The sequence below is a fragment of the Bombus terrestris genome, chromosome 10, assembly GCF_910591885.1.
Source record: "Bombus terrestris chromosome 10, iyBomTerr1.2, whole genome shotgun sequence".
Lineage (NCBI taxonomy): Eukaryota > Metazoa > Arthropoda > Insecta > Hymenoptera > Apidae > Bombus > Bombus terrestris.
This window is the reverse complement of record NC_063278.1, coordinates 9,525,991-9,541,582: the sequence shown is the minus strand read 5'-3', so window position 1 is coordinate 9,541,582 and position 15,592 is coordinate 9,525,991. Positions and strand designations below refer to the sequence as shown.

Genomic DNA, 15,592 nt, shown 5'->3' with positions numbered 1-15,592 from the left:
AATGAACGGTAGAAGTAATTTCTGGAAAGCACGGATGAGATTCCGGGAACGAAGAGGAGAAAGAGAGATGGCGAAAGGGTTGCGATGGGAGGCAAAGAAAACGTAGCTAAAGTTCGACCCCCGGTGCTCGCGGTGGGACGCCATCTTATTTATTGTTTTAATTATATCAGAATATATCGTTAGAGGCCGTCACGGCGTGCCACGCCGCCGAATACTTGAGATTTATACGATCGAACCAACCGCCACCCCCGCGGCCCCCGGTGCTCCAGCTTCTTCTTCTTCTTCTGTCCTCTACGCGGCGCTCTTCGTGTGTTGACGCGAGTAATTTGTTGGTCTGCATGCTGAATAAATTATATATTTGTTATCGGCCAGCTGGGAACACCGTTGGATGATACAGTTTCGCGGAATCGTTTGATAGGTTGATTCGTGTTCGAGGTTCTTCGAAACGATTCCAAATTAAATTAGATTTTTATAGGTTTGCTGGTTTTATCGATGATACGATGATTATCGTAGAATATGCATTATAGGAATCATTAGAATCGCAAGGTTAATATTGGAAATGTAACGATGGACGAAACTGATCAAAACAGCAGCTTCGCTGCAAATGCAATTTATTGTCTTCGCTTCAATTACTAAAAGTATGCTGGTACTTTTGGTAAAATTTATGTTGATTTTTTGCGAAGCTTTTTTCTACTCTGTGTTGTTTATCGATGATTTAATCAACGTTACAAAATTGAAATCCAAGAGACAATTCCTTTCTTCTTCTACGTCTCGGATCGTCTTGTATAAGAATTCGTCATTTGCGTAAATAGTACTTTTTTGGAAACTTATCGTCAACGTAATTATTAACATCAGTTTCAACTTATTCTTGACAATTTACGAGTCGCAGAGGGGGTTTCTCGGCCAATTTCGCGGGACGGTCGAAGCGTGTCCGAAGGCGTGGCAGAACTTAATTACTGCTTAAACAGGAGTCCTCTCCGCCTACTAAAGTATAACCCATCATAATCCTCGGGGGCTCTTTCGCTCTCGACCCATTACCCTGCCAGAGGTATTATAGTTACGGCGGCTGGCCCCCAGTAAGGCAGGTTAGCCACTGGTAAATTGCAGGTTTGTTTTAAAGCTGACCCTCGCAACCGTGCATCGATACGCTCTTAATTTATCTGTGGTAAACGAGAATAAACTGTTTCCGAATTTCTTCTGTTCTAGTTAAGTCGTTCTTGACAATTTTTATCCCCTTGATCTCTTTTCTATTTCAGGCATGATTCTCATATGGTGGGATACAGTTCTTCACGAAAATTATTAACTAACTGAACGATAAATTTGTTGTCGGTAATACTTCGATAATATTATATTTTTAAAAATTATCAGAAAAGGTGTACTTCAATTATTAATAATTTATAACCAGAAGAATTTTTTTCATAACCAAACGAAACATTCTATCCTGAAAGGGTCAAAGTTGATATGTTAATTATTACTATTCGTGCGTATGAACAAATACGATCGAACTTCTGAACAAACAAGTGGAAGATGCAAACAAATAAACAGAACTCTAAAAGATCGTGAAAAGTATAAACAAGCAAATCAAAGGTACAATTAAATAACCAAAAGATCATATAATTAATTGCTTGAGATGAACCGAGATTAAAATTGGCCCGAAAATAAATTAGAAAAGAGCAAAGGATCTCGAACAACAAACATTTCTGTTTTGCTTCAACTAGCAATCACGAATAACTGTTCATAAGACTAAATTTTCTGGAAAAACGTGGAGCACCAACTTGGAGTTTCCGAGTTAACGAGGTTGTTTTGCATGACGATTGGCTCGCCGTGAGATCGCCGCTGTTTTCCTTGGTTTGTCTGATTACGGAAGCATCGGTTCGCAGATATGTCATGGAAAAACAATGAAGGCAAACGAAGCGAAACGACGTCTTCTCGTTTCGTCGTGGAACGATCGAGCGGAACGCGGAGCGGAAAATTGCCTCGGCGAGAGAAATTTCGCTGATTCCAGGCTGGAAACTGGGGATTTGGAACGGTTAACTAGCCGAAGGAATCACGAAAGCTCGTTACTATTTTATTACGTCATCGTCTTGCTTGACGAATTATCTACGTAATCTCTACGATTAAATAAATTGCGCATGATTGCTCAATGACTCGTCGCCTATTCAGAATGTTAAAAATTCTAAATTCGATATGCTAAGAAGATAATTCTATTCTTAACTTATCAGTGAAACCAAGCAGTGAGACAACGTAAAGTGTCAAACACTGTAAAATACTTTAATTTCTTCAAATGTTATAAAGTCACGAGGTAACAGAAGAAATAACAAGTCGAAACAAAATATTGGACGAGCTTTTGCAATTTCTTTTTGTAATCTGAAAGTGAACTAAAGAAAGCAAATGCAAGTTAAACTAAAAGATGGTTCTGCATGTACGTAATTTTTTTTTTTTAATATTTATTTATTGAAATTCACAATTTGTCCAATTTGGACATTTAGTAGAATTTTTTAACAGTTATATTAACATGTTGGTGGCTACCCCCAGCGAGGTACCATCTTCGCGTTTGCTAGGTTATATCCTTTATGAGGTCTGCTGGGTGCTTCCTTTTTAGCCTTCTGTCCATGTTTATGGTTTTGAAGGTTTCCGCAGCTAGCCAGTTTGGGTGTGTTGCTATTCTTTTTTTTTTTTTTATTAGAATATTTACAATCAATTCTCGTTGAGAATTTTCAGTAACTTCATTTGGCGTGATACAATGACATGGCTTATAATAATTTTATATTGCTATTCTTGATTTGTATTTTTCTGACTATCTGCTAATTTCTTCCTTGACCGTTGGGATTCCCAGGTCCCTCCGTATGTCATCATTTCTAACGTATCATGGTGCGTTTACTATTGTTCTAAGGATTTTAGCTTGTATTATCTCCATTTTGTTTATATGGCTCATTGCTGCTATCCCCTATAGTGGTATTCCGTACGTCCAGATTGGTTTTATGATCGTTTTATATATTTTTAATTTATTTTCTATGCTTAATTTGGATTTTCGGCTTGTTAGCCAATGCATTTGTCTCCTTGTTTTCTGTATTTTTTCTACTATTGATTTGATATGTAGTTTCCATGTGAGTTGTGTATCTAAGTGGAGTCCTAGGTATTTGACATGCTTTGTTATATGCGTGCCGTTCAGAAGGATGTTTGGTGGTATCTTTTTTCGTAGCGTGAATGTAATATGGTTGCATTTATTGGGGTTTGCTTTTATTTGTTTTTCTTGTAGCCACTTTTCTATTTTTGTGATATGTTCTTGTAGTAATTTGACTGCCGTTTCTGGGTTCGTATGCCTGACCAGTATAGCTGTGTCGTCCGCGAATGTCAGTACTGTGCTATTGCTAGTTGTTGGTATATTCGCCGTGTATAATGTGTATAGTATTGGGCCTAGAACGCTTCCTTGTGGCACCCCTGCCTTGATGTCTTTAACTTCAGAATATGTGTCCTTGACTTTTATTACGAAGGTTCTGCTGCTTAGGTAGGATTTTATTAATTGGTGTATTTGCTCCGGGAATTGTTTCCTAATTGTTTGTAGTAGGCTTTCATGGTTTATTTTGTCAAATGCTTTCTCTAAGGGCTGTGCAGTATTCCTTGTTTTCTAGTGCTATTATTATTTCGTTGATAAGCCTGTGCATTTGCTCTATCGTGGAGTGTTTGTTTCTGAATCCAAATTGGTGTCCGGTATTAGTTTTTTTATCTCTATTATTGTTTTTATCCGGCAATATATTATTTTTTCCAGTATTTTGGAAAATACTGGAAGCAGTGATATTGGTCTGTAAGATGCAGTTTGGTGTGGGTCTTTGCCTGGTTTGGGTAACATTTTGATCTGTGCTAATTTCCATGGTTTGGGGAAGTATTGAATTCTTAGAATTGCATTGAATATTATTGTCATTAGTCTGGCATGTACGTAATGGCATACGTAACAAAGGGTTAACATCTAGGTGGGATACACTTCAAAACCCTTTCACCCTTTCAACATGTTTCTCTTTTTTGTTATTACCGATAACAAAAAAAAATGTTAAATACTGAATAATTCATAACCAGCTTGCTATAATTTTATTTCCAAAACAGACCGTCTCCCGACAAATTGTACTATACGATGCGGGCCTCTTCGTTCCCCATTCATGGGCTAAATCACCCCCACGTGTTGAACGAAGCGGGATCCATCGTCAATCGAGTAGTAATCGAGTATACCCTGGGCGAATTCGATCGTCGCGGATAACCAGCTTATCTAGATGTCGGGAATTAGGTGTATTGTAACGAAACTCGTTGTTGGATGAGCATCGAGGTCGAAACAATTAACCCGCGTGCGTAGGCGCGCAGGCATTAAGTAAAATCGAATTGCAACGACTATTCCGTGTCGTCTAATTGGCTCTCCGATACTGTCTAACCGCGTTACCTTGCAACCCTTCCTATGTGTTTGTTAGGAGAATGTTCTCGAGGTAATTGGATATCATTAGAGGGTGTCGATGATGAAGACACTTCCAGTGCTTCTTTCATTAGGTTACTCATAATGTTAATTTGCTTATGGGGGTTAATCAGCTTTAAATTAGTAGCTTAGTAAGCGTTGCAATTTGCTAATTGGGTCATTTTTTTTACCAGAAATTTACTACTCTTCCAGTACTTTCTGAAGTACTTTTTTATTTCTTTCGTTGAATTGCGATTGACGTTATTTAATTTACAAGTACAATTTTAGAATATAGTTGCTTTTTTCAATAGAAAGACAAGTTAATTTCAGATGAAAGAAACAAAGGCGCTAAAGTACAGGACATCCATAAATATAAAAGATTCTTATAATTTACAATTTATCCAGCTGCACATTCGGTAAATTTTTCTAGCTAAATATAAAAGATATAGAAGATTGGTAATTCTAGAAACGTGCTCAATCCTAAATTAACTCAACAAAATTTGTTTAAACGAATCAACTTGTTTAACCTAAGTTTGCTTAGTACAAGAACATTACTTAAATTACGGTAGGATATAATACCAGTACTTCAACCAATTCAAATCACTTCTAACTATACTAATACTTTCTTAAATTTTCTTACTGTTATCTTCATTGCATTACTTTCATTCTTGCTGCTTTCATCTCCTTAAAACTCGGAGACATTTATCACGTCGTTGAAAAAGCAGGTAACAAGAGAACAAATGCTCGAACCTTCAATACCTTAATTCGGCTTATCCCTGTAGAGGATGTTAACGCGATTAACGAAATTCGCGCAGTGTGAAATGAAATGTCAGTTTTGAAGGAAAGAAGTAGCTAAAGAAGACCGGCGAAAGGAACCAACCGTTTGTCGGTGGCTATAAAAGGAAACGGTTAATTCCAATGAAGCCTGGAAGCTGGACCAGACTGTGGATTTTTAATTAAGGAATAATTAAAACGGAGCAACCTCTCTGCTTTCCAACGTGCCAACGATAAATTAATAAACCGAGTTACCGTTTGTTGCTCTTGTCTGTTACGTTGATGTATAGCGGGGCCAAGTTCGTTTCGCGATAATAAGTTTGTAATTAAAGCGCGGCTGTGCCTTTATCACGAGAGACCCTTCGTGTCTTGCAAGCTATGGAATGTCGTTTAACACGAGGATACCAGAAAATTATTGCGGCGATCTCGTCGACAGTCTCTTTTGCGGATTAAAACTAATATTAATCAACGAACGCGAATAAATATTTAAGTGCGTCGAAGTCTAAGTTTTGAGAGAAGCGAACGCTATAAATGATTCCTCCCCCAGAATTCTACTACTAAAAGAATTCTTCTTCTAGGATTTTAAAGTGTGGAGGATGGTTAGTCGTGTAGTTTGAATGACGAGATATCTTGATGTTGAAACCTTCAAATGTATTTAAAAATATTTAATAAATACAGAGAGTGTCAAAAACTGTGTATAGATCGCTAGTAAGATCATTCGAGTCTAAGACTGAGAAATTGGGCACCTTACGATCGCGTTCGTTTATTTATACTGATCGGGGGAGAGCCGGAAAATTTGAATTCAGGTTTATTTGATGGTTGCACGTAGCGACGACATTATTTTACCCAGAGTTTATTTATTATTACAAAATGTGTCTCCTAACGATATTGATACTCCGAGGCAAAACAACAACATGATTTGAATTGTTCTCTAGCTCATGTGCCGCTATAAAAGTACTGCGATAAGGAAATTTTCTTAAGTCGGATCTTTCTTTAATTTTACCCGAAGCGTCTCTAATATTTAACATCGATATACACTTCCACTCCGGATAAATTAAACAACTTTTCAATTGTGGCGGCACTCGACAAGCCAAATACCACCACTTGACACTAACTAGTGTTACGGCAACGGCCCCTCCCTAATAGGCTAGCGAACTGTCCTGTTTTTGCGTCCAGGCTTTCAGGACATAAATTAAAATATCGTACATAAGCACAGCGCAACAGCGGCTTAATTTTATTTTATTTAACAATAATAATCTTAAAAAAAAAAAAGAGAAAAGAATGTAATAATGCATGGCTACGTCGTACCGCCGCGTATCGGTACTCTTGCCTGTACCACCCTACAATTAGAATTCAGCGTTTATTCTGGAAAAAAAATGATGTAAAAAATATGTAAATAACCTGGAACAAATAAACAGAGATAAAAAAAAAAAAAGTGTTACGGCAACGCAGTAATTAGCGCCTTAGGTTTACGAACGTTCGGAACCCAGGTTCGAATCCCGGCGACCGGAATCCGATTTTTCTACGCAACTAAATTAGGAGGAAAATCAGCAGTACTTCAGCAGCGACATCTACAGCCAGCAACAACTATCACCGACAATCTCCTATACCACCTCATAATGAACAATATATATTTATAACATTATAATAACAATATAACTATTTGTAAAATCATGGAAATTTCGCAAACGATATTATTATCGTGTATCTTAAATATTTCTTTTTTTTATTTTTTATGTTGTATACGACGAAAGGTGTGCGATTCTCTTGAGGCAATTTACGAATAAAAAGTAAATCGCAAAGACACAGAATGCTTGCAACAGATAAATGACAACTATTTATATGGAATATTCGTCTAAAATTTGACGGAGACACGCGATCAAGAGGGAAGATACACACGTGGACCCAGCCAAGTGCGCTGGGAGCCTTTGCGCTGCATGCACGCGAGCTTAAATCCGGATTAGACGGATCACCCAGCGGGTGCCTAAACATCGATATAATCATAGGGTCGTTTCAGACCCCGGTAGCAGCCTCGCCGATATCCTGATCGCGTTCTACGCCCATTTAAACCTTCTAAAAATATTATAATTCGTGCGCGAATGGCTTAAAATTTCGTTTATCACCAGAGAACTGTATCAGAATGAAGCCTCATCGACGATCGGAAGAAAACAGTTGCTTCACGTTACACTTACCAAGATTTGAAACGATCTATTCGCAAATTTTCACAGAAATTTTATCTGCTAACAGCGTTAAGACAACAATACGAAATTAGTGGAAGTAACATACTTTTCGATCGAAATGGATGAAACACGTTTTTTTTTTAATTATTATTTAATTTGTACTTTACAATTTGTGCAACTGGACATGACGAAACACATGAAGGTAAAAAATAGAGAAACTGAATTATTGGAAATTTCTTGAGAAGCACGATACCCTTTTGATCCTTCTGTGGTGGACGGTGTGACGTGTTGTTGGTTAAATAAATAACGAGACGAGTTAATTTAACTCACTATATTTACAGGTATTTCAAAGTGTAGAATACAAAGTTAATCGCAAGCGTTGTTCGCTTGATGATACTCGTTATAAGATTGTTTCGTTATACTAGTTCGCTCAACTGACTGACTTATTGACTTGATATTGATATTCATTCGCACTACTACTGATTCGTGGAGAACTTGGTCGTCCATTTATACTGGTCGGGACGGGGAATCGGAAGGTTTGAACTTGTCGCCGGTGGTAGGTTGCACGTAGTAGCGAAATTGCTTTGTCCAGAGATTGTTCGTTACATTATGCACGTCGTACAGTGTTAATCCTCTGTGGCAAAACAATTATGTGAGGCATCTTCGTATCGCAACGTCCTAAGAAGCATATGCCGCTACAGTTCTTTCAATTTTTAGATTTTCGTGCAAAGAGATAAACTCTGTTCCTCGTACTTTCGAAGAACGTTCTGCAGAGAGAAGTGGCGGCGTAAATATACCTGTGCGAACAGTCCGCGGACACGTGTACGGTCAATTAAAAGCTGGCTTCCAGAGATGCGAAGAGAGAATCGAGAAACGTGCAGGATAGAAAATTCCTGGCGCGGAAGCCGACCAATTAAACGAGATATTTATCTACACGCGATAACCACAGCGACGACTCAATTATGACTGTGTTCTCTATCGCCCAACGGAAATATAATTGCGGTTTCATTGCTTCTAACGTCTGTATTTCTTGCAACTGCGCCCGATAAACTTCGTATAGTTGCAAACGACCGACGGTGTAACGAAAAATCATCCATAGGTTTCAAAAGTGCCGGCGAATCTTGAAATTCCATTTCTTATCTCAACGAACAGATATTGCTTGTTAAATATTAGGAAAATTCTTATGAAGTTCAAATAATCTGCTTTTGATATCGTCTAAACGTTGTTACCAGTATCGTTAAGTTTGCTGTTGATACTTTCAAAACTTAATCCTTTGTAGCGGTACTTGTCGACAAAAGTCATCATGGTTTTTGCCCAGCAAATCCGCTACACAAGAAACCGTGTTTACTCAAACACGAGCTAATTATAGATCTATCGACCTTAGGCGGTTCCGATCATTAGGCCAAATCCGTCGTTTTTGCCGTGACCATAGGCTCGTGAGTCAGCTACCCAAAAAACCAACAATTGTAAACAGGTCGCGAGCTCGGCGCCCGTTGGGACGTTTCGAGAACATTCTCGAAATTCAAATCCTAACGCCTGTCGTCAACTCCGGCGGATATAAATATAGCGGACAGGGTAGCGACGCATCCTTAGTTACCGAGAGATACGAGCAGCGACAATTAACCGATACTTCTTTGCGCCGATCTATTAGCGACCGCGAAACGAGACAGCAAGTATATTGTACGACTAGTGTACGCATCGGATATATTCTAATAAACTACGTAGTTAGGTATATTCCGGCGTTTGTGTGAATTGATCGACACCTTTATCACCTCACCTTCAATTGTTATAGTTACTTTGTCAATCCCTTTTTCCTGTAAAATACTTTCTATTTCTTAGTTCTGTTACAGGTTGGAAATTATTTTCGTACCTGTATGGTTATTTTTAATATTTCATTGCTTTAACGAACACCAAGAAAGTTTGTTTCAACGATAACTCTATGCAATATGTTCACTTTATGTCGAAAGGCACCCTGCTGGTATCACTGGGTTCTACCTAAATGTAGTTAGAAGCTGAAACATCATAATAATATTACTAAATACTGTCCGCATTTATTGCATAAACGTTATACAATAATGTACGCTTGAAATGCATATAATTTACATTAATCTTCTTCTTAATATCCCCATGGCGAAACTATTCAAGCAACGCGAAACGTACATTTACCTCGTCAATTTTAGCCATATTACCGGACTTGGCGTTCGCATAAGCGGATTTAATGGATACGAGTACGTTCCGTCTACTAATTAAGACAAATATCGGAATCAGAGAATTAAACTCTGTTCAGAGATAGGCAAACTAGGAATCTTCGTTTAAACAGATTTTAATAAAAATCTCGCACACTTATAGTCGCTCGTCGTCGCAAACTCGTCGAAAGAGAAATGTCGGAACTTCGAAGGGGTTGAAAGGGGTGCAAGAGGAGGGAAGCGGAAGAGTGACGCGGCAGCGACGATTATAAATTCAAGCTGAAACTTATAATCGTGTTTGTTTTAATTAGAACCGCAGCGTGCGGCTGCGTTCATTTAAGACTCGAAGTTGGCGGGCCCCCGCTCGTTTCAGCCAACGTTCGTTGCAGCCAACCCCCCGGAAGCCACCAGGCCCCGTAGCCTCGACTCCCGTTAATTTCGCGCCAGGCATTAGTACGTTAATAAACCGTTATTTATTGGCGCGCTCCTTAAGAACATTTATTTCTCTCGGTTCCGACGCATTTTCCGCCGCGCCTTCGTTGCACACTAAATCAACCACCGATCTCGCTTCACCGAAGCGGTTGCTCGTGCGAATAAATCTGCCGATTCCTTTTGCCTTTTTTTTTCTCTTATCCGCGTTTCCGCCCCTTTCCGAGAGAGGTCTGTTTGAAAGGTCACGAGGATTCCTCGTTTGCTTTCCTTTGGTTCTTAATAATATAATCATATGCTTAATAATAATGACTTGAGAATAAGAATTAATATAATAGAGCTAACACTTTGACTATTACGTTGGTCATATCACATCGCAACCTTAAGATATCTACAGCTAAAAAAGAAATATCCAAATTCAGTAATAGATATAACATAAGAATTAACAACCAAAAAGCCATTAGTTACTCAATTACTTGACACGACGGATCAGATCCGCAGGCTAAAATGACATTACCCTTTAGATTTAAGTATTAGATTCAACTAGAACCAAACATACGATAAAAACTTATTATACATGACATAGTACCACGCCAGAATAATTTATTTATAATTCCCAATGAGGATTGATTGTAAAATTCTTCCAAATAAAAAAAAGAAAATATATAACCGGCCACGATTTCTCTTGTGACGCCACGGTGGTCATTGGTAACCGGGGCGCTTGAACTTCTTACAATTGTAAAAATTGAATGAAAATTGACAGTTAGGACATTTTGAATATAACCGATAAATAGAAGATACTTTGAAATAAAAAGCCCCATTGAACAATTAAACATTTTTATTAGAACATCAATAAAAAAAAAAAAAAAAAAAAAAATGAGAACAAATCTTGCATCTAACGGTGCACTTGTTTGCATCCATATCTTTGAGGAGTAATCTACGAATATTATTATAAACACACCTTAGAAAATAATCGTAAATGCTGCTTTATAATCATATAATTTTTTTTCTTTTTTTATTTGAAAGTAATTTACAATCAATTTTCATTGAGAATTATAAGTAAATTATTCTGGCGTGATACTATAACGTGAATAATAAATGATTATTGTATGTTTGGTTTTAGCTCCATCTAATGTTTAAATCTAGAAGGTAATGTCTCTTTAGCCTGCGGATCTGATCCGTCGTGTCAACTAATTGAGTAACTGGTGGGTTTTGGTGGTTGTTAATTCTTATGTTATATCTGTTACTGAATTTGGATATTCGTCATTCGTTAACTATAGGTATCTTAAGGTCACGATGTATTGTTTCATTGGTGACATATCAAGGTACATCTATTAAGGATCTTAGAGTTTTTAATTGGAATCGTTGAAGAATTCCTATGTTGGAATTACTCGCTGTTCCCCATAGTTGGATCCCATAGGTCCAAACACGTTTTAATATGGCTTTATATAGCATTATTTTATTCTGCACGCTTAAAATCATATAATCGAAGTTAGAAGTGTGAACATACCTTACTATTATATATAGAATGAACAAATACTGTTTACTAATATTTTTACACGTCTCAACAATATACTCTGGACGTTTAGCTTACGACGAAATAAGCAATGCGAATTGTTTGTTGAAATAAACGAAGCCTCGTTATCAACTGTCGCCATCAACTGTTAGCAAGGCGCCACGGTGGTCACCCGTGACCACCAATAAGATAAACGGTCCATTGGGGACGAATGTTGTCTTACATCATCAATTTATTATTATTTTGCCATTATATGCTTTGAATAATAAAAATACTCCAGCGGCGTCCTAAGCGAAACATGTGATTTCAGCGTGACAGTCAAAGTGTTGATGTATGTTATGATAAAAATAAGTCTTATAAATACTCGTTAATAAGATTCTCTGCTTGTGATTGGGTTCTGATTTTAATTTTACATAGGAAGGTTCAGAAAAGAGTTCCAGTCGAGAATTTTTCGTTTGCTTTGACTTGTTCCTATTCTTTCGAAATATCTTGAAATTTCAATGAATTTTTTATGATCTTTCGTTCATGCCGGGATCGCCAAACCAATTTTGGCCGAGGGAGATTTATTTTCCTTTAATCGCTTCGTTGATAGCTTCTTAATTGAAATTTTCGTGGTTTTTCCTTTCCATTTGGAGTTTCAAATGAAGTTTAAAATAGACAGGTTGATTAATACTAAAAATACCACACCAGTCAAAATGACTGGTTTTACAATTTTATAAATATGTCAACCCTCGTTTAGGGATCCCAGATGGATTAATAATACCAAAAATGTACTGCGTAACATGGAATTCCTTCTGTAAGAAAGTAATAAATCAATAAATATAAAAATATTCTATTATTATGTATTTTTTAAAGACCAGTCATTTTCATTGGTTTTGGTAGAAATAGCTTCGTGTTGACTATCGGTAGTTGGAGTGTTAAATGTATCAAATTCAGAGTGGAAGAATCGAATTTCTGAGTAAATTGATCCATTCATAGTCTTTCGAATTGAACTTTCCATTCTTGCTTAGATTTTTAATTTAAATTTACAGTAAACTTTTTTGAGTCAAATTTCCGTTATTCCATCGATAGTCTTTCAATCGAATTTGAAAGTCCTTAAAACAATAATTCCAGACAAATATCCAAGCAAATGTGTGTGAGGGCACGTTTCCGCTTGGTTGTTTTAGGAGCACGCCGCGCGGATTTCACGCGGATAGGTTTCAAATCGCGGCAAATCCCATCTCGTGCATCGTTCGCTCTGGATTTTCGCCCCATTATCCCGGAGGACTCGACGATCCTGTGCGATGAATGGAACCCTTCGTTTCACGATCCTCAACCAGTTACATCCTGCCACGTTGGATAGGAAGGCAAAACGGTGTGTAATCACTGTCGTCGGATTACGGTGATACTATTCCTCGAAGAATGACACGCTGCACGAATCCCTTCGTCCTTTTTCTGGATTACGCGAATACGGTGCGACGTTGATACGTTTTAGTTTGATTCTCGTGAAAAACGAAATCAGCTTGTGCGGATAGAGGAGGATCATGAAGAATTGGGGAAGTCGAGTGAATGTAGATTGACTCGAAACTTGTTGAACGATAGCGTATTGAAGGTAGAAAATAAATAGTTTATTATTATTATTCCTTCTTTCCCCTTTTTTCTTTTTCCTTTTTTTATAATTGATAATTTTCTTAAGCGATAATATGTAATACCATTTATTAGGGGTTGTAATAGTTCGAATAGGGTGAACGGTACTAGGCTATAAGGGCTGACACCTGACATTGAACAGGCGAGTTGTTGAGGAGTTATCCACTGAGCTCTGAGCGAGTGAATGGTTTTTGATTACCGACATTCGATAATTTTATTCATTTCTTCTGCTTTTCTATTTGGATGTAAAATGAAAGATACGAGTAACAAAGATGTAATAAAGATCATAAAGATAATAATGTTTGATTTACAATTATTTGACAAATAATGCATCAACAGTTCGTCTGCTTACCACGAGAGATAAATGATTGCTATTTTCGATTGTGTAGCTGCACGATGACATCGCAGCCGGCAATACACTTTCATTTATCAGTTCTATTAAAAAATATATTTGTAATAACATATATAATAATATTAGAGATTCTTAAAACTTCTGAAAGAAAGAAATAAAATACTTGTCAGAAAAATAAAGACTGGGATATATGTGAAAAAAGTTTGATACTGTTAATACATAATTTATTTCTCAACACGAATTTTCCATAAATATATCATATATCAACATTCATCATATATGTAGTTTTTGCTTGCATAACTTGCATAATAGTATTCTCTTACAGCACATACATCTTTGTCTTATCTCTTATTATTTTTTTTTTTTTTTTTTTTTTTTTTGTATTCTTATTCTTCTGTTTTTGTTTCTTTATAGTATAATTCTTTGTACCGATCCGAGTTGCACTTACGAGCTCATAGCGCGCACCTGCCATACCATTCTCCTTAACGGCGAAATCTATTTTTGCAGATCGAAACGTTCTTCCAGTATAATCGAAAATATCGACTTATCCCGTTCTATTTCTTCCCATTCCATTTTACACGATATGCCCGGATATGTCTGGCGAAAGTCACTTGTTTTATTGTCTTTTGTACTTTGAAACTAATCAATTTTCCTTGCATTCAATCTGCAAAAATATATTCCTCCTCGTCTTGCGTCTTTTCGAAAAAGCTTCAACGTTTCGTCACAGCCCTTAAAAGCTATCATTAAATAAAGTCACGTTAATATTGTCACGAGTGGAATTTTATCCAACCACGTCTTCTTTCTTTTATCTGTACTTTAAACATCGATAATGCGAGAGAAATGGAATTTCCATTAAATTGTTTCCAGTGGGTATAAATAACATTGCGATGCTACTATCAGGGGACGATAATATTACAACAAAATTCGTACGGGCTGAAATGTCACGCATAATAGCCTTTAAGGGTTCGATTCTCTGATATATAAAATTGTACACTTGAAGAATTACAGTTGAATAAAATTAATCTTCTGCTGTCGTTAATGTGAAATTATCACAACGCAGATTAATTTTGGGAATTAAAATTTCAAATGAGAATATTTTTTAATAATTTCAGAGAGCAGAATGTTACAAAGTGGGAACGAGTACGCTCGTTCTTATTATAAATTCTGTATCGCGCGGCCCACGCGAATGTTCCGACATCATAAATTCCTTTAGTTTCCTTACACTCCTTCTTCTTTACTCCCCCCCCCCGCCCCCCGTCTCGTTTTCTTGTTTGTTCTCGCGGTTTAAAACGCGAGACCGCTGCAGGTAGATGCATCTTCATATAGTTTAGATATACTGCTAATCGACACGCTACAACTCTCGGCCAGCAAGAGTTCATTTCACATTATTTCCTCCTGGTAATCTACTACCATACATTATACATTATATAGTATATGTTACGCTTATATAGATATTTTTTCTCCATTTTCTTCTTTTTTTTTTTATTTTCTATCTGCTTTTACTTAAGTTTCTGCGGACATTCCAACACACCGATATATGCGTGTATATGTAACAACGCCACTTTTGTTTCTCTTCGCCGTTCTTTTTGAACCGTTCACGGTCCAGAGGCCAGACAGTCATTTCTCACGCGAAAGGCAGTGCAAGCATCGAATCTACTGCGTTTTACCTTTCTGTCAGCTTTCAATTTTTCCTTAGACAACCGCGGTAGCCTAACTAATAACGCTGATACGTCTGGCAATACGAACCAAGACTGATATTAATTAACGAAACATTTTACTTTGGAAAATTTGTTAACAAAGCTTCTGAAAGTCCTTCCAGCCTTTTGGTCGATTACAGATTCGACCGTCTGACCATCGAGTTATTGATTTTTCACGCAGCTTGCGAAATTACGTAAACACAGAATGCTTCGACGTTATTCTTATACAATGCTCATACATTAGAAGAAAGCTGTTATAATTCGCCGCAAAGTAAACTCTGACAGATCTCTGAGACTCTCCAGATCTTCTTTCGAATTCTTTAAAGAAATTTCATTTTGACGATTTTCTCGGTAACTGTATATTTTATCGGGAGAAGACTCGTGTCAGCGAAGC

At 37.2% G+C, this 15,592-nt stretch overlaps 2 long non-coding RNA genes across 2 annotated transcripts in view; one reads left to right on the top strand and one right to left on the bottom strand.

Annotated features, from left to right (window-relative positions):
- The window catches only part of LOC125385879, a 152,701-nt gene that overhangs the window by 128,068 nt on the left and 9,041 nt on the right, over positions 1–15,592 (top strand). The window lies entirely within an intron of this gene.
- On the bottom strand, positions 7,709–9,021 carry LOC110120117. The gene is made up of 2 exons (XR_002308735.2): positions 8,190–9,021; positions 7,709–8,026 (listed from the first exon to the last, which is right to left on the bottom strand). It is a non-coding gene; the product is annotated as an uncharacterized LOC110120117 (long non-coding RNA).